At 42.1% G+C, this 22,854-nt stretch overlaps 1 protein-coding gene across 5 annotated transcripts in view; it reads right to left on the bottom strand.

Moving 5' to 3' along the window:
* PAK5 (p21 (RAC1) activated kinase 5) overlaps window positions 1-22,511 on the bottom strand; it is a 154,958-nt gene extending 132,447 nt beyond the window's left edge. For 3 of the 5 annotated variants that reach the window (XM_060785775.2, XM_060785761.2, XM_060785781.2), the window contains exon 1: window positions 22,278-22,511. The gene's annotated coding sequence lies outside the window, so the exon portion shown is untranslated. The remainder of the gene's footprint in view (window positions 1-22,277) is intronic. The other 2 variants (XM_060785767.2, XM_060785784.2) reach the window with 1 other exon arrangement.
* Between the last annotated feature and the right edge of the window lie 343 nt (window positions 22,512-22,854).

Below are 22,854 nucleotides of genomic sequence, written 5' to 3'. Positions count from 1 at the left end.
GGTATTTGATTCACCTGGCATTTTAATTCTTCAAGCAACAGTTTCACGTAACTGAGTGTGTACATGCATGTGTATGTATGACACATCTTGCTCAAGAGGATAATTCATAATAACATATACAAAACTTGTGCTGGGTCAGATCATAGCCCTGTGTAGTCCAACATTATGTTCATCTCATGGCCAAACACCTGCATATGCCCATAAGCATGGCACGCATGTGATTCACTTCCAGCTTATGTTACTCAGCTAGGATTACTGCTGCCTCTAGCATATCGTATAAAAGTAGTATAAAGTGATTAGCACCCATGAATGACCTTACCCTCTATGAACCTGTCTAAACCTATTTTAAAGCCATCCAAGGGCAGCATGCATATACCAGGGAGGCTACTTGTTCTGCGCAAAAGAGTGATACTAACTTCAGTGTGCATTAACTCTTGTGAGTCATATTTCTGCCACCATAGTACAGCCTGAGAAATTTAGCCAGCCCAGTTCACTGCAGGGGGAACTTCAAGGATATAACTTTGTTTTTATACCCCACCTCTATCTCTCTGAAGGGACTCAGGGCAGCTAACACATGGGACAAAATGTCCACAGAACATCAAAGCAAAACAAGCCATTAAAAACATAATTAAAATAAAACATAGCAAAGCTTAACAACCAGATAAAACACAATTAAATAAAACTTAAGGGTATAAGACAGCAGTCCTAAAACTCATTCAAACTATACTCAACAAAAAACCAATAACCAGAAATACTAATTCCTTAATTTTTTGATTTGCTTTATAATGTTATGTGTATTATTATGTTGTTGTTTTTATTGAGGCCTTGGCCTTTGTAAGCCACATCGAGTCCTTCGGGAGATGCTAGTGGGGTACAAATAAAGATAATAATAATAATAATAATAATAATAATAATAATAAGATGGGCATGCTCAGGCTATAAAAAGGACAGGGTACGGGATAGTGCAAAATAGCATAGTATAGGGTCATAGGATTGGAAGAAGTGTAGAGAACAGAGTACTATCTGGCAAGCTAGGGACTTGGCATTTATAAGTAGGGACTAGTCATTCTCAAATGCTTGTTGGGACATCCAGGTTTTCAGATCCGTACAGAAGGAGGACAGTGTAATCTCCCTGGGAAAGGTGTTCCAAAGTTGGGGGGCCACCACCGAGAAGGCCCTCTCCATTGTCCTCACCAGCAGTGCTTGTGACGATGGTGGGAGCGAGAGGAGGAGGGCCTCCCCGGCAGATCTTAGAGCCCGTGCCGGTTCATAGGGGGACATGCAATCATGAACATAGGCAGGACCCAAACTGTTTAGGGCTTTGTACGTTATCATCTGCATCTTGAATTGGGACCAGAAACTTATCGGCAGCCAGTGGAGCTGCTTTAATAGGTGCATTGTGCGCTCCTATTAAAGCAGTCGATCATGACAGCTAGTGGTTTGCATGAAATGCTATACAGTTTCATTTTATTTCATTACACAAGGAATGGAGGACTTTTTAAATGAATAATATGAGCTGGTTGTTTGCTGTGGGCAAGCCTTCCCCTGCTCTTTCCCTTTCACCTCCCTTGTGCTACCAGGCCCCTGAGCACAAGGGATGTTTTTCATCTCAAACCCTTTTTCCTCCCACTGGATGAGCTAATAAGAGATGGTACTTTAGCTCCTGGGTGAAAGGCCTGTTTTTAAACTTGCCCTTGTGAGCTGGGACATGAGGAATTCACCAGTGTGGAAAATGTTGGGTATCCTGACTTTAGGCGGTCACAAGGACTCAGATGTGGGGGATATGAATGGAGGAAAAAAATGTTTCAAATTCTCAGTTTCACTGAACATCCATACTGAGCGTGAATAATTCCATTTGAGAAAACAATCCACAGAGTAAAATGCATAGATTTGGGACTTGCTGGCCATGAGAAGACAATGGAATGTAATTAAAGTGAATGATTCCTAGCAGAGTTCTTTGTTCTGAGAAGAGCTTGCAACTGTAAGAGGGTCATGGCAACCACAGCTCTGGGAAAACAACAACATACAGTTTTTTTTCATGTAAAGACAGTATGCTCTTTTCAACATGGGAAGAAGGTTCTTTTTCTCTCTCCATCATTGTAGAAACAACTGAAACACTTTTAGACCACTGTATAGGTGTGCACCTCTTTCTGTCTTTACTTTTGCCTTTAATATGAATCGCACTGCTTTTATCTTTGCTTTGGAGTTGTCTTGCTTTTATCATTTTGCATTTTATTCCTATTGGTTTGTTGCTGCCTTCTTACAATTTTTAAATATGTCTGAACACTGTTTGGCTATTGGGTAACTTGAAAATGTGACAACTAAGTAATCATGACTACCGCCAACTAGATCTGGCCTCGGTTCCAACCTTCCTTATCAATTAAGACAGCAGATATCTTGCCTCCCCTATGGCATATTTAACAAACTTAGAGGTTCCCATTCATCGAAGGGCTTTCACCCTGGCTCGATGCCACGCTCTCCCACCAGCTGTACTCGAAGGCCGCTACCAGAAGATCCCTTTCCCAGAGAGACTCTGCCCCTGTGACTCGGGTCATGTAGAAACAACAGAACATGTGCTCCTCCAGTGCCCGTTCTACAGGGATATCCGTGCCAGGCTTATTTTACCTCTGATATACAGGCACCCAGGCCATTCAGGACAATTTTATACCTCCCTGCTACTTGCAGATACTAATTCAGCTACAACCTACAATGTTGCAGAGTTTTGTGCAGCAGCATACAAAATCCGTCAGGGAATGACTAGTCCCAAAGTCAACTGTGTGTCCAGTAATCTTCTTCCCTGAATCTGCAATTTGGTGATGGATCTGGGCATTGTATATTTTTATCCTGTTTCCCCTTCTGCTCCCTCACCCATATTGTGCTTTAGTAGTTATATTTATATTTTTAATGTACCAAACATACCAAGTTTGTATGAAAATGTGACTATTTTCTGTGCTGGTCAATGACCGAAATAAATGATTTGATTTGAATCATGACTGCCGTGTACTTTCTCTTTTCAAAATCAGCACTGCCCTCAATCTTTCTGATATTGTGTATGCACAAATACGATGGAACTCATATTTTCATTTCATTTTTAAAGGCTTTTAAAATGAGCCTCATTAAATTGACTTCTATTTGTACCTGAAATTCACTAGGCAGTAATACATGGAGCTTAGAAAGTTATCTCAAGAAGAACAAATGTTTTGACAAACTGAAGCCATCTATTATTGAGCCAGGGCACGATGATGCTCTGGGTTGCTCTTTCACCTCCCCTGTGGGACCCAGAGCCCCATGCTGTTGCTGTCCAATAATGGATGGCATCCACATGTTATTACAATTGGCCCTCCTGATTTCACCAGTTTAACTTCCGTGGATTTGATTAAAATTATCTCTTTATGAATCTCTAGGCCCTATAGGAATTATATGGTCAACTTCCACCAAACATTGAGCAAAGTTGTGTTGGAGGACCTAGAAATACTAGAGAAGTGTTCCAGTGGAAGTTGATTATAGAGCCAGAATACAGGTCCTGGGAATTCATAAAGAAATATTCTCTTATGTAAAATATAACATCTTTTTGATCTGTGGTTTTCCCACTTCCACGGAGAGGTCCTACACCCCTAGCCCCAGCTAATGTGGAGGACTGATTGTTTATTTTATTTATTTTACTGACCTTCTCACTTCTCTTGAGGGACTCAGACCGGTTTCCAACCATAATATCACATACAGTCAATAAAAACATCATAATACATATTACAGTAAAACATTAAAACAGCAAATACAATCAATAACTATAATGGTCAGTCGTCACATTAAAATCGTTGCTCGTCATCCTCCATCCATATCTCAGGGTGTTGGCTCACTTGTCGAATGCCTGTCTCCACAACCAAGTCTTCACCTGTTTCCTAAATGTCAGGATAGAACGGGCGGTTTTGATCTCCAGTGGGAGAGAGTTCCAGAGTCGAGGGGCCACCACCGAGAAGGCCCTGTCCCTCATCCCCACCAGACGCGCTTGCGAGGCCGGTGGGACCGAGAGCAGGGCCTCTCCAGACGATCTTAATAATCTTTTTTTTTAATAATAGTTTTTATTAAGTTTTCCAGTATAAAAGATAAAATCACACATATACATACAAGTATTTCACGCCAATTAAGGTTCCCCTGTGTATTATCCTACTTCCCCCCCACCAGCCATTCCCCCCCCCCACCCTCCCCTTCCCTGTGAAAGAACTAACTACACATATCACGCGTCCACGCCAACAAAGACAAAGCTACAAAGACATCACATTCATCCTTGTCTAGCTTCCAGGGTCGCTCGGGCTGGCATTTGTTTGTTTCTTTGAGCTCCTAATTAAGTGTTACATCATTATTATTTACATTGCTACGGTCGGTTGTTATCTATATCTAATTCTTAACTATGTTACTGTCTCGCTCATGTTTCTTCTATTTTACTTTTGTTTTTTATTTTGTTATATTTTTGTCTAGGTACGTAATAAATTTGTTCCAATCGGTGCTTTCGTGAGTTGGTGTGTTTCTCTTTAGGTGTTGTGTTAATAGATCCATATTCATGATGTCCATGGCTTTTCCCAACCATGCACAAATGGATGCCGTTTCCTTGTTCTTCCATACTCTGGCTACACTTATTCTCGCAGCAGTGCAGAGGTAAAATAGGATCTTTTCGTCGTTTTTGCTCATGTTTGTTTCATTGATTCCCAGTAGAAAGCATTCTGGCCTGAATTCGAAGTCTAGTTGTAATATCTCCTTTGTTTTTTGGTATACTTCTTTCCAAAATTGTTTCACATTCCTGCACTCCCACCACATGTGTTTGAATGTTCCCTTTTTTCCCTGGCACCTCCAGCAGTTACCCTCACTCTTTCCTTTGCTGTATTTTGCAATTTTGTCCGGGGTATGGTACCACATGTAAAACATTTTTATCCAGTTCTCTTTGATTTCCGTGGCATATACGTATTTTAGCTTTCTTCTCCACATTGTTTCCCACTCGTTCATTGTGATTGTTCTTCCAATTAGTCTGGCCCATTTCGTCATTACTTCCTTTACTTGTTCTTCCTCCGTACTCCAGGCTAATAGCTGTTGGTATAGCCCTTTGATCGTTTTTTTTCCCGTCTTTAGGGCCTTGTCCCACGTGTTTTCCTTTGTTTCAAACCCTCTCCTCTTGTCTTCTTTATAGTTTTCTTTAATTTGCCAATATTGGAACCAAGAGAGTCTGGGTTCTAGTTGTTGTATTTCCTCTAACGTCTTGAGTTCCATCCCCAGGTTATTCTTCTTTAATATTTGCTTGTATGTTAACCAATTTCCTTCTGATGTTTCCCTTCTTTGGTCCGCTTCGTTCGGTGCTATCCACATTGGTGTTTTGGAGTACCATCTATTCTTGTACTTCTTCCATACCTTGAGTAAGGATGCTCTCAGTGGGTGGTTGTTGAAGTTTCTTTCCGATGATACTTTATCCTTCCAGAGATAGCTGTGCCATCCTTTGCTTAGGCCTTCCCCTTCCAGGGTCAGTAGTTTGTCGTTTCTAAGTGTCGCCCACTCTTTGGTTCACGATAGGGCCGCCGCGTCGTAATATAGTTGGAGGTCAGGCAGTCCTAGCCCCCCTCTTCTGGGGTCATCACTCATATTCTTGAATCTTATTCTTGGTCTTCTATTCTGCCATACGAATCTGTTAAGGTCTTTTTGCCAGATTGATATTATATTTCTTCCTCTAATAACCGGGATCATGCGGAAGAGATACAGCACCTCCGCGAGGACATTCATTTTTGCTACCGCGACCTTGCCTAGTAGGGATAGGTCTAATTTCTGCCACTGCTTCATTTTCTCTTTCAGTTGTTTCCATCTAGGGTCATAATTATTTTTTATTAACTGGGCGTTGCTGTTGGTTAATTGTATTCCTAGGTATTTGACCCTGGGTGCGATTTCCACCCCCGTTATCTTTGTCAGGTCTTCCTTCCCCTCTTTCGTCATATTTTTCACCAAGAATTTGGTCTTATCTTTGTTTATTTTTAGACCTGCAACTTCACCAAAATCTTGAAATTCTGTCCACCATTTCCCCCATTGTCTCCGGGGATCTTCCATGATACACGCCACGTCATCCGCGAAGGCCACCACTTTGTAGGTGTGAGATTTCAATTTTAGGCCTGTGATTTCTTTATTTCTTCTGATGCTATTCAGCATTGTTTCTAAGGTCATAATATAGATTAGCGGAGATATCGGGCACCCCTGTCTGGTGCCTCTGTTTATTCTGATTGTTTCTGAAAGTTGGCCGTTGACAATTATTTTAGCGGATTGTTGGGAATATATTGCCCTTATCGCATTTGTGAATTTTAGGCCCATGTCCATTTCCTTTAGCAGTTCTATTATGTATCCCCAATTAACCCTGTCAAATGCTTTCTCCGAGTCCAAGAACAGGATTCCTATTTCTTTTTGGATGTGTTTATTATAATATTCTATTGTGTTAAGTATCGTTCTGGTGTTGTTATTGATTTGACGGCCTGGTAGAAAACCAGTTTGGTCTTCATTTATTCTTGTAGTCAATATCTTTTTAAGTCTTGCTGCCAGGACTGCCGAGAAGATCTTATAGTCGACGTTGAGCAGGGATACTGGTCGAAAGTTCCTTACTTTTGTATTGTCGTGGCCCTCCTTGGGTATTAAGGTTATGTATGCTGCTCTCCATGTCTCCGGTATTATTCTATCTTCTAGGGCCTTGTTTATTACCTTCGTGAGGTGCGGTGTTATCGTTTCGCTAAAGGTTTTATAATATTTTTCTGTTAGCCCGTCAGGGCCTGGGGATTTGTTCGCTGGTAGACTTGCAATTATTGTTCTTACTTCCTCTTCTGTTACTTTGGTGTTCAGTGCTTCCCGTTCTTCATCGGATATTTTCTGTATTTTCTGTTTCCCTAGATATTTACATACCTTCTCTTTAGGTATGTTATCATCTGTATACAATTTCTTGTAAAATGTACGAAATTGTTCTTCTATTTCCGTCTGTTTTGTGTAGGATTTCTCTCCTTCCTCTATTTTGGTTATCAGTTGTTCGTTTTTCTTCTTTCTAATTTTCCAGGCCAAGTATCTACCTATTTTGTTGGCGTTTTCGAACTGATTCTGTTTTATATATTTTAGTTTTTTGCTTATCTCTTCTAGTTGTAATGTGTCCATCTTTTTTCTGAGGATTTCTAGATGCAAACTTGTTTTCTTGTTTTCCGGTTGTTTTTTTAATTCTCCCTCTGCTTTTTGGATTTCCTCTTCTATTCTTCTTGTTTCTTCAGCTCTTTTCCTATTTCTTCTTGCCTTTTGCTGAATAAAGTGCCCCCTGATGTATGCCTTTGAGGTATCCCAAATGATGTCTATTCTGGAGTCCTTTTCTGTATTAAATTTGAAAAACTCTTCCAGAATTTTCTTGTTGCTTTCTTGGTCTTTTTTCTCCTTTATCAGGTTCTCGTCGAGTCTCCACTTAAACGTCCCTTTTTTGTGTCTCACCTCTTCCAGAGTCAGTTCCAGGGGGGAGTGATCAGAGTTCGTTCTTGCTAGTATTCTCACTTTCGTTGTTTTTGCAAGGATAGCTTCTGAGCCCCACACCATGTCTATACGCGACCACGTGTTGTGTCGATCGGAGTAAAAGGTGTAGTCTCGCACGCCTTTATGGTAGAATCTCCAGATGTCCTGTAGCCCGAAATTTCCCATCATTGTCTTAAATTCTTTTGGGAGTTCCCCCGCGTGGTCGTTCTTTATGTTTCCTTTCCTTAACGATTTGTCTATCTTACTCTCTATGACCCCGTTGAAGTCCCCCATAACTATTAGATCCTCGTATTCTTGTTCTAGGATCTTTTTGGTCAGTGACTCTAAGAAATTATGTTTTGCTCCATTAGGGGCGTAGATGTTACATACTAGTACATTCCTCCCTGCGAATTCTATTATGACGCCCAGCATTCTTCCTTCCTGATCTTTGAAGGCCTGTTTGGAAGGAATGTTCTCCTTTACGTACATCACTACTCCCCTTTTTTTTTCTCCACCCGACGCATAGTATGTCTTACCTAATCTCTTCTGATTAAGGTGGGCCACCTGTCTGTGGCATATGTGGGTCTCTTGCAACAAAATTAAGTCAAACTTTCCCTTCTTAAGTTGGTGCCATATTTTATTTCTTTTATTAGGGTTATTCAGTCCATTTACATTGTTTGAATATATTTTAATTCTTTGAGCCATTATTAACATTTTTTACAGTATCAATTATGCCAGTCGCCGCCGCCGAGTCCGCAAATGTCTTGATGTCCTTGGGTGATATTTCCCGTGCTCTTTTCCTCATTCTGCCCTGATCTTCGTCCTCTTCTTCTTCCTCATCATCTTCTATTCTTCGTCCTTCACCCTCTTTCTTCAGATACTTATCATAGAACATTCTTGCCTTGGTTTCCGATGTCAGCCAGTGTTGGTTATCTTCCCACGTGACCATGATTCCTTCTCTCCTATCCCATTTGAATCTTACATTTTTCTTTCTCAGCTCTTCGGTAAGGAAGAAGTATTTGCGCCTCCTCTCTAGGGCAGCCTTTGGGTGTTCTTTCAAGATTGCTATTTTGCTGCCCTTATGAAATGTAGCTCTTCTGGCGTTTTCTTTTAGCACCGCATCTCTTGTGCTTTTCTTTCCAAAGCACACTATAACGTCTCTCGGGACGTTGTGTCTCTTTGCGTAGTTCGATTGGATTCTGAAGACCCGATCAATATTTCTATCGCTGTCTTCCTGGCTTGTTTGTAGAAGTTGGGCCACTAGTTTTACCACTGTCTCCTTGATGTTCTCTTTTTCTTCCTCTTGAATATTTCTAAATCTAAGCTGAAATTCTTTTTCTTTGGCCTCTAGATTTTCCTGTTGTACTTCCAGCGTGGCCATTTTCTTTTCTATGGAGTGCACTGTTTTTTCCAGTTCTTTTTGTTGTTGCTTAAATCTTTCCTTCTCTTTTTTGTCTTCCTTTCTCTCTTGTTTCAAGTTTTCTATTTCTTTGTGTATGTTTTTTACCTCTTCTTTCACTGCTGCTTGAACTTCTTCACTGATTTCTCTCTTCATAGCCTCCATTTCCTTCTTTATGTTGTTGTATTGTTTGTCCTGCTTCCCTTCAAGTCTTAATAATCTTGATGGTTCATAGGGGAGAATACGTTCGGAGAGGTAAACAGGGCTGGAGTCGTTTAGGGCTTTATAGGTTAACACCAGCACTTTGAATTGTGCTCGGAAGCTAATTGGCAGCCAGTGGAGCTGGTGTAACAGCGGAGTGGTGTGCTCCCTGTACCCAACACCCGTTAGTAGTCTGGCTGCCGAGCGTTGGACTAGCTGCAGCTTCCGGGGAAGTCTTCAGAGGCAACCCCACATAGAGAGCATTGCAGTAGTCTAAACGGGATGTAACCAAAGCGTGGACCACCGTGGCCAAGTCAGACTTCCTAAGGTATGGGCACAGCTGGAGCACAAGTTTTAATTGTGCAAAAGCTCCCCTGACCACCGCCGGAACCTGGGGCTCCAGGCTCAGCGATGAATCTAGGAGAACTCCCAAACTGCGAACCTGCACCTTCAGAGGGAGTGTAACCTCGTCCAGCACAGGCTGTAACCCTATACCCTGTTCGGCCTTTCGACTGACCAGGAGTACCTCTGTCTTGTCTGGATTTAGTTTCAATCTGTTGTCCCTCATCCAGTCCGTCACAGCGGCCAAGCACCGGTTAATTGTTCATTCATGCTTCTAAAAGGAAACTTCCAAGTTATTCCCTCCACTGCTGCCTTCATTGCAATAGTGGTGGGGATACATACACAGCATCACTGGATTTCCACATTACACAGATACAAGTCTATAGTCCTACCAACACAGAAAATAATATTGTGTTTCTCAGGAGATATCATCTGACTAAACTGTGTTGTAGATCAGCAGCCTTTCCTAATTTGGTCTGTATGTGCTGGACTAAAACTCCTACCATCCACATTAGGAGGGATCTGACATGATGGAAATTGCGGTTCAGTACATCTGGAGGGCACTGTACTCAGGAAGGGTGTATTAAATGCTTAGCTTGCAGTGCCAGGAAGTGCTAGGGTGGGCACAATAGAACTGCTGAAGCCTAGATTACTTCTTCACATAACACCAAGAATAAAAAGGGAAAACCTACCTAGGCAAACATCTAATACATTTGAAATCTGAGCAGACATTAGTGGAGAAGGGTATAGTTATAGCCATCAAGCGTAACAAAGCACCACATCTGCCCCATAGCTGCAAAATTTCTTGATCAATATAAACAAAAACAAAAAAAGTTCTGAAAAAAATGAGTATCTGAAACTGTTAGAAGCTTCTTTAAAATAAGAAGCATTATTATTAATAATAACAATAATCATTTAGGTAAGGGTGGCTTATTGTTTTTTTTAAGTGTTCAGTATAGACAGAGCCTGCACACCATGGGACTCAAACCAAGCTGAATACACATACAGTCAAGTGCTGGGCAAAATGTGGCAGCTGTCTCAAGTAACAGCTGTGAGGTTTCAAGGTAACAAACTGTTTTTCACTTTGTCATTATTATATTTGTAATCATCATCATCATCATCATCATCATCATCACCTTTATTTGTACCCTGCCACCATCTCCCCAAGGGGGACTCGGGGCGGCTTCCATGGGGCCAAACCCAACACAGCAACAAAATAAAATCAGAACATAAACAACAACATAATAAATTACATAAAACATACACTATAAAAATATTACAACCAATATACAATAGAATACAACCATTCAAGACTTAAAACAATGAGCGGGCCGTATGTATTGTCACAGGGAAGAAAAGACATGCCTGGGATTTCTTTCCTGAGCTGGCTCCCTTAAAGTACAGTGTTCCTGGACATGGGCAAATGGAAATTGCCATGAACTGCTCTACCTCAGGCAGCAACAGATCTTGGGCCAGTCCAGAGCCAGCCAGTGCACTGATTTGCCAGGTGGATGGCAACTTTCTTCTTTAGGTACTTCCAGACACATAACAAATGTGTGAATATTACTTTAGTCCCTATTGGGTGACCATGCGTTCAACAAGATTCAACTGGAAAAGTCACCAGTTGTGCAGTTGTGGTTTAGCCTCATGCCAATTCTCATTAGTTGGCATCCTGAAATTGCAGCCAAACCCAAGTATTTATCCAACAAAACCCTTCTGGAACAAGAACATGGGCTGCAGCAGATAAGAACACTAACATAAAAGCACAATTGTGTGAAAATAAGGACAGGAGAGCCAGAATGAAGTAGCAAACCACCAAAGGGAGAAGAGTTTGATTCAACTGTGAGCTACTGAATATGGAAGAACACCAAGTATGAAGCAGAAAAATAAGGAACATGGATGGCTCTGAGGGATATGCAACATTTCCTGCAAATCACTGCATCCTAACTTTCAGATTCTTCAAATATTCTAGCAGTGAAAAACAGGCACAATTCCTATGTTATAATCCATAACAAACAGCTCAATATCTCCCTTCTGTTTACAGGTGCTTTCACAATTGTCATTGCTCAGATATATTGTCTCAGTGCTCAGTGTGGAAAGCTTTCCAAAACTGACAAGCACCATCTGACAAATGCACTTGAAATATTTCAGACAGGTATTGTGCTAGGTCAATATGTACAGTTGGTCTGCAAATTGTAAGATTGGGTTTGCAATCAATACACAGCGGAGACACATGTTTCTCAAAACAGAAGTGGAGCAGTCGCCGAGATTCTGGCTAATAGGACAAACCAGGGAAGGGGGAAAGAGGACACAACTTCTTTGGAAAGATTCCCAGATGGCAATCATCCAACAAAAACTTCTAAAAGAGAGTTGTCTGCATGACCTTGTACTCCTTTTAAAAAAAAAAAAAAAAAAGAGATCTAGCTTGTCTACTCCCTCCCAAAAAGGATCAACCAACACATCAGATCAGAAACAAAATACTGCAACACGAAATGATCCAACAGTCATACATCCTTTTGTTTTTGTGTTCCTTTAAGTCGATTTAACACATGGCAAACCTCTCACAGGACTTTCTAGGTAAGATTTGTTCAGTGAGACTGAGAGAGTGTGATTTGGCCAAGATAATCCAGGAGGTTTCCATAACTAAGCAAGGATTTGAATCTAGTCTCCCAGAGTTGAAGTCCAATATTCAAACAACTTCATTAAATTGGCTCTTCTTCTAGGGTACTCTGTCCCATTCCTCTTTCCTCCAGGTCATCTGTATCTCAACAAAACTCAGACAGCATTTTGTGGCAACTGAAATATTCTAAACTAGCTCAATGGGGTGTTGGTAGGAGAGCTTTCTTTGTCTAATTTCTAAATATTTTTCTCAAGATCTGGTGGTTCCTTTTATGTTGCTTGAAAGTGCTCTCTTATGGGTTAGTGGTGATATTTTAGCTATATAAGTACCATTCAGAGAAAGAGTACGGTCAGTTCTCCATATCCACAGATTATGTATCCATGGATTCAACTATTCATGGATTGAAAATATTTTTGTAAGAAATAAAAAAGCAAAATTTGATTTTGCTATTTTATATAAAGGACACAATTTTACTATGCCAGTATATATACTGAGACTTACATATCCAGATTTTGATATCCACAGGGTGTTCAAGAACAAAACCCGAGCAGATAGCAAGGGCTCACTATATACTATTGGTGCATTAGATACACAGGGCAAATCTAGACAGCCCCTTTTTTGCGGAAACTTCCACAATAAAAAGGGGGCTGTACAGATAATGTTCTGGCTGACCCACGATTAATTCGTCACAAACAAAGAAAACCCTGTTTTATGATGAATTAATTAGATAGTGGATTTATTCTGCACCTTCTTGGAATCCAGACACCATTCACAGAGTTTTCTGGACTAAATTAGTCTGGGAAAATGTGGGAATTCCACCCCCTCCCCCAAAGCCCCCAAACCCCTTTTAAAAGTAAGGAAAATTTACCCGGCCTCCATTAGAGTCTTGCCAGAGCTCTCCTGGTGCATAGAAATGATGCGCCAGGAGAGCCGGGGGGGGGGGGGTTGTGGTATTAGAGAGGACCCCCCCCCCCCGCTATCCTGGCACGTCATTTTTATGTGCCGAGAGAAGTCTGGCAACACTGTAATGGAGGCCAGGTAAGTTTTCCTTGCTTTTAAAGGGGGTCTGGGGGCTTTGGGGGAGGGGGTAGGATCTGCAGCTGTTCTCCTAGACCAGTCACAGAAGAATATCTGAGCCCCCACCCTAGAAAGTGTGCATTTTCTGGGGTCGGTGTGGATAGGAGCCCAGGAACATCCACATGTTTAAAACGCAGATGCTACTGATATAACGGCCTGTCTGGAAAGGCCCACAGTCACCACTAATGCTCCTTCCACACAGCTGAAAAAAATCTCACATTGTCTACTTTAAACATGAATATGTGATAGTGTGAACTCAGCTAACTCAGGGCCCTTCCACACAGCCGTATTTCCCAGAATATCAAGGCAGAAAATCCCACAATATCTGCCTTGAACTGGGTTATCTGAGTCCACACTCAGATATTGTGGGATTTTCCACCTTGATATTCTGGTTTATATGACTGTAAGAGCCCTAAATGTAAGATTGCAATTATTATTAAGCACAACAGACTATGTTCTGTTAAGATTTAAAATATATAAACAAAGAGGACTGATTACCACTGGGTTTTAAAGGCCAAAAAGTAATTTTTCAAAGCTCAGACTGCAATTACCAGAATTTCTGCCTGCTTGCCACTTTGGGGGATATTTGGGGAGCTGCAGTCCAATTCCCATAACATTTAGGGAGATACAGTTGTAATTGTATTGTTACATATGTACTTTGATGAGATGTTAACATACCTAAGAGACTCACACAGACTTGATTCAGAGTTCAATACGAGATAGAAAACATTCAGAGACCCGGATGTTTTGGACTTCACCTTCCAGAGGTCCCGGCTGGTATGGAAAATGAGAAGAAAGTGCGGGAGTTGCAGTCCAAAACATCATGGGCACCAAAGGCATGCTGTTGGCAGAACTACATCGGAGTAGGCTTTGGGAGAAGACAGTATCCCTTTGGGAATAAATAATGGGCTGTTTGTTGAAATTAGCCTATGTGGATTCCATCCAACTGAAGCTAATCTCCAAGACTCCAATGTGAAGGAAGGACACAGTATGCTGACAATGAAAGCATCATCTGGCCGCCAGCCAGGATCCAAAGGCAAGGAAAACCTGATAAAGGACACGGAAAAGAGAATGGGGAGAAAATGCCCCATCGGGTAGAAAAACCTCTTTTCTTTGGAAGGCTGAGTACCTTGCAAAAAAACTTCTTGCTTGGGCAGGCATCCATTTTTGAAATGTCATGATCCAATGCTTTATCCATTGTACATGTCTTTTATTATCGTGTTCCCATGACTGATAGTAACATAATAAAAGACATAGCGGATAAAATATTGCATGACACCACCGTATTTCTATTTCACCATTTTCCCCAAAAGAGAAGTGCAAGGCAGCTTGAAGAATAGACTGCAAGATTTAAATAATATTAAACTGTCCACAGAGTAAAACTCACTGTAAACATCAATCTGAAAGCAAATATTAAAACAATGTCCAAAAGCTCAGTGGAATAAAGAAGTCTTCACAGAAAGGTAGAAAGGAAGGAGCCAGGAACAGCCATGGAAAAGACCTTCTTCAATTCCACCTCATGTGCCTCTGAAAATGTTGGGATTGAGAAAAGTGCCTCCATCATACTTTGGACAAGCTCAAAGTATTTTCTAGTTCATATTTTTAAATGCCGGTGTTGAGTGATAAACAGAAACCCCAGAAGAGTGAGCTTTCAGTTTTCATAGAAATAAATGTCATTTAAAATAACTGTTGAAGTACTTCGGCCACATCATGAGGAGACAGGAAAGCCTAGAGAAGACAATTATGCTGGGGAAAGTGGAAGGCAAAAGGAAGAGGGGCCGACCAAGGACAAGATGGATGGATGGCATCCTTGAAGTGACTGGACTGACCTTGAAGGAGCTGGGGGTGGTAACGGCCAACAGGGAGCTCTGGCGTGGGCTGGTCCATGAGGTCACGAAGAGTCGAAGACGACTGAACGAATGAACAACAACAAAATAACTGTGTATTTAACTCAGCAGAAAAATGTGGCCAGGTAGAAAACTCAAGTCCATTGCTAGCCCATCCAGCAATAAGAAAACTAGTGACCTCAAGACGAGAAATCGTATCGGAAGATAAAGTCCACACCAATGATAAGCAAACTAGCCAATATCATTCAACAACTTGAAGTTTGTGCTCTTGGGAAAGTTCTGTAGGGAGGTCTTGCATATGCTAGGAGACTTCTTTAGATGGATTTTAGATGGTTCCTCAGCTTTCTGATCAATACTTCTAGTTGGAATGGGTAAGCAAGACACAGGATCCTTCCGCAGAGTCATATAATCCAGAATAGCAAGGCAGAAAATCCCGTAATATCTGCTTTAAACTTGTTTATCTGAGTCCACACTGGTATATATTTCAGCTCCAAGCAGATAATGTGGGATTTTATTCAGCTGTGTGGAGTGGGCCACAGTCAATGACTAAATGTGTAGTCACTGAAGTCCCCGAAAGCCTCCAAAGAGAGAAACATGGACTTATGCTTTTGTGGTCAGCCGTTCTGAGTCCCTCTGCAGAGGTTGAGATAGGACGGGATATAAAAGTCCAAAATAAATAAATAGTAAAATTTGCCTTCAAAACCACTCAAAATAGACTAAAGCTCTCCAAATTATCAAAAACTGCAAAATCAACCAAAAAGCAGCCAAAAATGAAAACAGAGTCACATCACTTTTTCATGAAGCCCATCATGAAGAGCAAGCCTCTCCCTGGTCTTCTCCTCTATTAATCTGATGTAAAATAAGGCTAGGAAACATTTGGTTTTGCAGGAGGACTGTAACTTCCACCATTTCCTACTACTGAGATAATAGATGCTGATATCCAACAATAGCTGTAGAGTCTCAAGTTGCCCACCTCCAAATGGCAAGGAAAACCAGCGGCTCTTCTGTGAAGATCAACTTTGATTATCAAAATCTCAGTATTTATTTGTTAAGAAGGATAGGCTGGAAAGGTATAGTAAATTAAAACTGAACCCCCTCCACCAAATTAAATTTCAGAAATACGAGTTTATTGTACAAAGATCCAAACTCTCTATTTAGGAGACTGGCAACCCTATTCCCAAGTGTCTGAAACATTATTCTGAGTTGCAAACTTCTGTCTATGGCCCTTCCAGACAGGCTCTATATCCCAAGATCTGATCCCAGGTTTTTCTGCTTTAACCTGGATTATATGGATGTGCACTACCAGATAAGGAACTACCAGTACCTGTCTGAATGCATCTCTCCCCCCCACCACCAATGAACCATTTCAGAGATTACGATCTTTTGGGGAGGCCCAGTCTCAATCCCACCTCCTTCACAGAAGCGACTGGTGGGGACAAGAGACAGGGCCTTCTCAGTGGTGGCCCCTCAGCTATGGAACTCTCTCCCCAGTGATATTAGTTCAGCCCCCTCCCTCCTGGCCTTCAGAAAAAACGTAAAGATATGGCTATGGGACCAAAACTTCAGGCAGTACAAGAAATGAATAAGACATAAGTGCAATTGAGAATAGGAAAAGCTTTGGATTACAATTCTGGATTTTGTGATTTAAATGCCATATTAAGATGTTTAATTCTATATTTTAATTTTAAATGTCTGTTTACGTTTGATGTTTAATATGATTTTAAGGTTTAATTTATAGCTATATGTTATCATTAATAGTTATTATGCTTTGGTTTCATATATATATGTTTGTGTGTGTGTGTGTGTATGTATGTGTGTGTTGGCAATGAATCTTGCCATTACTTGTTGTACACTGATTTGAGTCCCCTCAGGGGTGAGAAAAGTGGTATATACATGCAGTAAATAATAATAAATAATAATATTAATAATTCGGGGATAAACCTGGAATCAGATCCTCGGATATAGGGCCTGTCTGGAAGGGCCCTATGCTGTAACATTTCAAAATGTGACACTTTACTATGCATCTGAATGCTGCTCCCCATGTGTACACACAGTCATTACAAGCAGTGTGGACAGCTTTATCTAACTAACATTTAAATTTCCCACAGTGCCTTGGTGGTGTCAGGTCAGAGCCATTATGGAAAATGTAAAAGATGGCTGGATCCAACCATCAGATCTACTTTGAGTCAAAAAACACAATAGGAAATTAAGACTTCAGGGAAATAAGGCAGGCTTTCTTTCATTTGATTTGCCAGGAGCAACTCCCTTTTGTCATTCATCTATGTTTCTGTCTTTCCTAAGTCCACAGTTAAGTCAGCAGCAGTAGCTGTTCTATCTGTCTCCACTGTGGTCAGGGAATAAATCATTCAATTTTTCAAAAAATCTTAAAATCCAAAGTAATCCACCCCACGGCATATCGGAGTAAGACAAAGAGAGGCGCCAGCACCTACAAGGGCTGTTACTTTTCATATAAACAATGGCAAAAAATAAAACCTGGAAGCTGCATTAAGCCTGGAAGCTTAATTCCGCATAATCAAAGAGGTTTGGTGTTATCTTCTATTGATTTCTTTGGCAGGTCTCCAAGATTTCCTGCCTAATGCCTTCATTGTCTCTCCCTCTCAATGTGCGATTCTATTCTTAGACTGAACTCCTGTGCAATAGTTGGCTCCTGAAGAAAAGTTGATTCTTTAGCTTAAAACAACTTACTCAAAGGATGCATTTTGAGCAATCTTTTCTATGCTATTATTTTTTCCCATGCTATTAGATTTAAAAAAATAAGTGAAAAGGACATCCACACTTGGCTTTTTTTCTTTTATTTCAGGCTGAAAAATAATCTGACTTCTATGTATTAAGGCTACAAACCTATACATTCTGGCTGTCAATACAAGGGTGTGCTAAACATTTTTGTTACTAGTGCATGGGATTTTATCTTTAGTGGTGCAAAGTTAATTAAAAATAGCTACAGAAGACATGTTTCCTTATGTGAAAGTTGCATGTCTGACCAAAGCACAGGTATAATAGCAATAAATGGTCTAATGTGCCATTTATGCTTTTACTCCAATTTATGGGTTACTTTGAAACCTGTTCTATATTAGCAGTGTGTACCATCGAAGGAAGGAAGGAAGGAAGGAGGGAAGGAAGGAAGGAAGGAAGGAATCCAATCAAACTGGAAAAAATATCTTGTTTCAGCCGATGATTTATTGACTGAAATAAAGGCAACTGATTGAATATCTTGCAGTTCACTAGTACAATAGACTCTCATGTCCCTTCCACACAGCTGTATAAAATCCACGTTGAACTGGATTATATGACAGTGTGGACTCAGATAACCCAGTTCAAAGCAGATATTGTGGATTATCTGCTTTGATATTCTGGGTTATATGGCTATGTGGAAGAGCCATCGGTGAACTGGCACCTGTGGGGATTGGTGGATAATTGTACTTTCTGGTTGCTTGAGAGTTACTCATTATTATTATTATTATTATTATTATTATTATTATTATTATTATCTAGCCGTCCCCTGCCACGCATTGCTGTGGCCCAGTCTGGTGATATAGAAAATAAAGCAATGAGAAAGTGTTCGTTTCTAGTATATGTAATTTCTCTATGCTTGTGGGTAAACAGTTCATGGGGTTCAGAATGCTCTCTGTTTGTAGGTGAACTGTAAATCCCAGTAAATACAACTCCCAAATGTCAAGGTTTATTTCCCCTAAACTTTATCTGTGATCATATTTGGGCATATTGAGTATTCCTGCCGACTATGGTCCAGATCCATCATTGTTTGAATCCACAGTGCTCTCTGGCTGTAGGTGAACTACAACTCCCAAACTCAAGGTCAATGCCCACCAAAACTTTCTAGTGTTTTCTGTTGGTCATGGGAGTCCTGTGTGCAATGTTTGGTTCAATTCTATCATTGGTGGAGTTCAAAATGCTCTTTGATTGTAGGTGAACTATAAATCCCAGCAACTACAACTCCCAAATGACAAAATCAATTTTTTGACTGATGGTCACTCCTTGGGTTAGTAGGTGTCTTGTGGCCAAATTTGGCGGCAATTCGTCCAGCAGTTTTTGAGTTATGTTAATCGCACAAACAAACATTACATTTTTATTTATATAGATACTATGACAAATAGGCCTAACTAATAGCATACCCCATACTACACCATACCCTGCATTGACTTGGTATTATTAAAATACAGTCATTAAAAGATACATAAAGATATATTGTATTCTAAAAATACTTTTGTGCATGTAGTATTTATTTATTTACTTCATTTTTACCCTGTCTTTCTCACCCATGGGAACTCAAGGCAGTTATCATCATTCCTTCGAATTATTTCTTGTTGTTGCAAGAGTCTATGGTACCAAGATATCTCCATCAAAATATTTGAAAATTGGGCACGTGTTGAGGAAAATGGCATTCCCTTGTTGGCTTTCTCTTTGGTATCTCAGGCCCCTTCCACACAGCTGTATAAAATTTCACATTATCTGCTTTGAACTGGGTTATATGGCAGTGTGGACTCAGGGCCCTTCCACACAGCCATATAAACCAGAATATCAAGGTAGAAAATCCCACAATATCGGAGTTGAACTGAATTATCTGAGTCCACACTGCTATGAATTCTAAGCAGATAATGTGGGATTTTATTCAGCTGTGTGGAAGGGGCCTCAAGCTCTCTACCTGCTTTGAACTGGATTACCTGAGGGCCCTTCCACTCAACTTAATAAAATCCCACACCATCTACTTTGAACTGGGTTCTCATAGGGCCCTTCCACACAGCCCTATATCCCAGAATATCAAGGCAGAAGATCCCACATTATCTGAGTGTAGACTCATATAACCCAGTTCAAGGCAGATATCGTGGGATTTTCTGCCTTGATATTCTGGGATATAGGGCTGTGTGGTAGGGCCCTGAGTCCACATGGCCATATATTCCAGTTCAAAGCAGATAATGTGGGGTTTTCTGCCTTGATATTCTGGGTCATATGGCTTTGTGGAAGGCCCTGAGTCCACACCGCCATACAATCCAGTTCGATGTGAATTGTATACAGCTGTGTGGAAGAGTCCTTAGTCCACACTCAGATAATGTGGGATCTTCTGCCTTGATATTCTGGGATATAGGACTGTGTGGTAGGTCTGAGTCCACACTGCCATATAATCCAGTTCAACATGGATTGTATACAGCTGTATGGAAGGGGCCTTAGTCAACACTCAGATAATGTGGGATCTTCTGCCTTGATATTCTAGGATATAGGACTGTGTGGTAGGGCCCTGAGTACACACTGCCATAATTTTTTAATTTTTGGTCGTGTCAGGAGCAACTTGAGAAACTGCAAGCTGCTTCTGGTGTGAGAGAATTTGCTGTCTGCAAGGACGTTGCCCAGGGGACGCCCAGATGTTTTGATGTTTTACCATCCTTCTCTCATGTCCCACATAGGAAGCTGGAGCTGACAGAGGGAGCTCATCCATGCTCTCCTCGGATTCGAACCTGCAACCTGTCAATCTTCAGTCCTGCCGGCACAGAGGTTTAACCTACTGCACCATTGGGGGGTCCTCACACTGCCATATAATCCAGTTCAATGTGGATTGTATACAGCTGTGTGGAAGGGCCCTTAGTCCACACTCAGATAATCCAGTTCAATGTGGATTGTATACAGCTGTGTGGAAGGGGCCTTAGTCCACTCTCAGATAATGTGGGATCTTCTGCCTTGATATTCTGGGTTATATGGCTTTGTGGAAGGGCCCTCAGTCCACACCGCCATACAATCCAGTTCAATGTGGATTGTATACAGCTGTGAGGAAGGGGCCTTAGTTCTTACACAGATAATGTGGGATCTTCTGCCTTGATATTCTGGGACACAGGACTGTGTGGTAGGGCCCTCAGTCCACACTGCCATATAAAGCAGTTCAAGGTGGATTGTATACAGCTGGGTGGAAGGGGCCTTAGTCTGAACTCAGATAATGTGGGATCTTCTGCCTTGATATTCTGGAATATAGGACTATGTGGTAGGGCCCGGAGTCCACACTGCCATATAATCCAGTTCAACGTGGATTGTATACAGCTAGGTGGAAGGGGCCTTAGTCTGCACTCAGATAATGTGGGATCTTCTGCCTTGATATTCTGAGTTATATGGCTTTGTGGAAGGGCCCTTAGTTCACACTGCCATATAATCCAGTTCAGCGTGGATTGTATACAGCTATGCAGAAGAGGCCTTAGTCCACACTCAGATAATCCAGTTCAATGTGGATTGTATACGGCTGTGTGGAAGGGGCCTTAGTCCACTCTCAGATAATGTGGGATCTTCTGCCTTGATATTCTGGGTTATAGGACTGTGTGGTAGGGCCCTGAGTCCACACTGCCATATAATCCAGTTCAATGTGGCTTGTATACAGCTGTGTGGAAGCGGTCATAGTCCACACTCATATAATGTGGGATCTTCTGCCTTGGTATTCTGGGATATAGGGCTGTATAATATCCCCCTGAGTCCACACTGCCATATAATCCAATTCAATGTGGATTGTATACAGCTGTGCAGAAGAGGCCTTAGTCCACATTCAGATAATCCAGTTCAATGTGGATTGTATACAGCTGTGTGGAAGAGGCCTTAATCCACACTCAGATAATGTGGGATCTTCTGCCTTATTATTCTGGGATATAGGATTGTGTGGTAGGGCCCGGAGTCCACACTGCCATATAATCCAGTTCAATGTGGATTGTATACAGCTGGGTGGAAGGGGCCATATATACAGACATATATCTCCCATTTCCCAATGTGTTTATGCCATGTGTTGGTCCTGGAGACTGCCACAGAGTGCCCCACTGGCTGCCCGCTGCCCTCCGCCCTCTCTTGTGTGTCTCAGCCACAGCACCTCCTTGATGCCATCCTGGGCGAGCATGTGTGCCCACAATGGCCCATCCCTCCATGTGTGGAGCGTGGAGACGCCTCCTGCCTCCGTCCCATCCGGGCTGCCCTTCTGCACGATGCGCCTTTGTGCGGAGCCTGGTCTTGCCAGCGTGGGCAATGCCAGGAGCGGAGAGAAAGAGGAGCAGAGCCCAGGGGGGTGGCTCTTTCCCCGCATCCTCCTCTCCCCCTTGCCTGTCTCCTTGCGCAACACCAGCCATGGCACCCTTCCACACCCACCCGGGCAGCCTCGCTCTCTTTTCTCTCCCAGGCAAAAGCAGAGGGAGGCAGCAATGGGTCACAAAAGGCTCCCAGCCACCTTGCATGGAGAAAGGGAGCCCCCTCCCCAGACCCAGCTCCACGCCCAGCCCCTGCCTGCTGTGCTTACCTACCCCGAGGGCTGCTGGCAGGTGGCTCAAGCGAACTGGTGCTGCTGCTGCTGCTGCATGCCTCGCCTTTGCCTGCTCCTCCTTGTCATCCTTTACATCGCTCCCAGCGCCATGTCTCCTGCTGCCTGCGGTGCGCGTGCCTTGGCTGGCTGGCTGGCAGGCAGGCAGCGCGCGGCACTGGATCCCGGTCCACCACCTTCTCCTTCTCCAAGCTCCTGCTCTTGCTGCTGCTGCTGCGGCTGCTGCTACATCCGGGCTGCCGCCGGCCAGGCCTCTCCAGCGCCTCGCAGCGGCCATCAAGAGGAAGTGCAAGGAAGTCGGCTAGGGATTCGGGCCAGCCAGGCAGAAGGGGCATGCTGAACTGGCCCATTGTCCAAAATGGGCCATCACCGTCTCCCAAAGCAGTTACTCTACTCCAAACTCAAGAATGGCAAATGGAATGTTGGTAGACAGGAAAATAAATAAATAAATAAATAAATAATAATAATAATCTATATAAATAAAAATGTAATGTTCGTTTGTGGGATTAACAGAACTCAAAAACCACTGGATGAATTGCCACCAAATTTGGACACA

The sequence above is a fragment of the Anolis sagrei genome, chromosome 1 (genome assembly GCF_037176765.1).
Source record: "Anolis sagrei isolate rAnoSag1 chromosome 1, rAnoSag1.mat, whole genome shotgun sequence".
NCBI classification, from domain to species: domain Eukaryota; kingdom Metazoa; phylum Chordata; class Lepidosauria; order Squamata; family Dactyloidae; genus Anolis; species Anolis sagrei.
The sequence above is the reverse complement of the archived record's forward strand: the minus strand, read 5'-3'. Positions and strand labels throughout refer to the sequence as shown.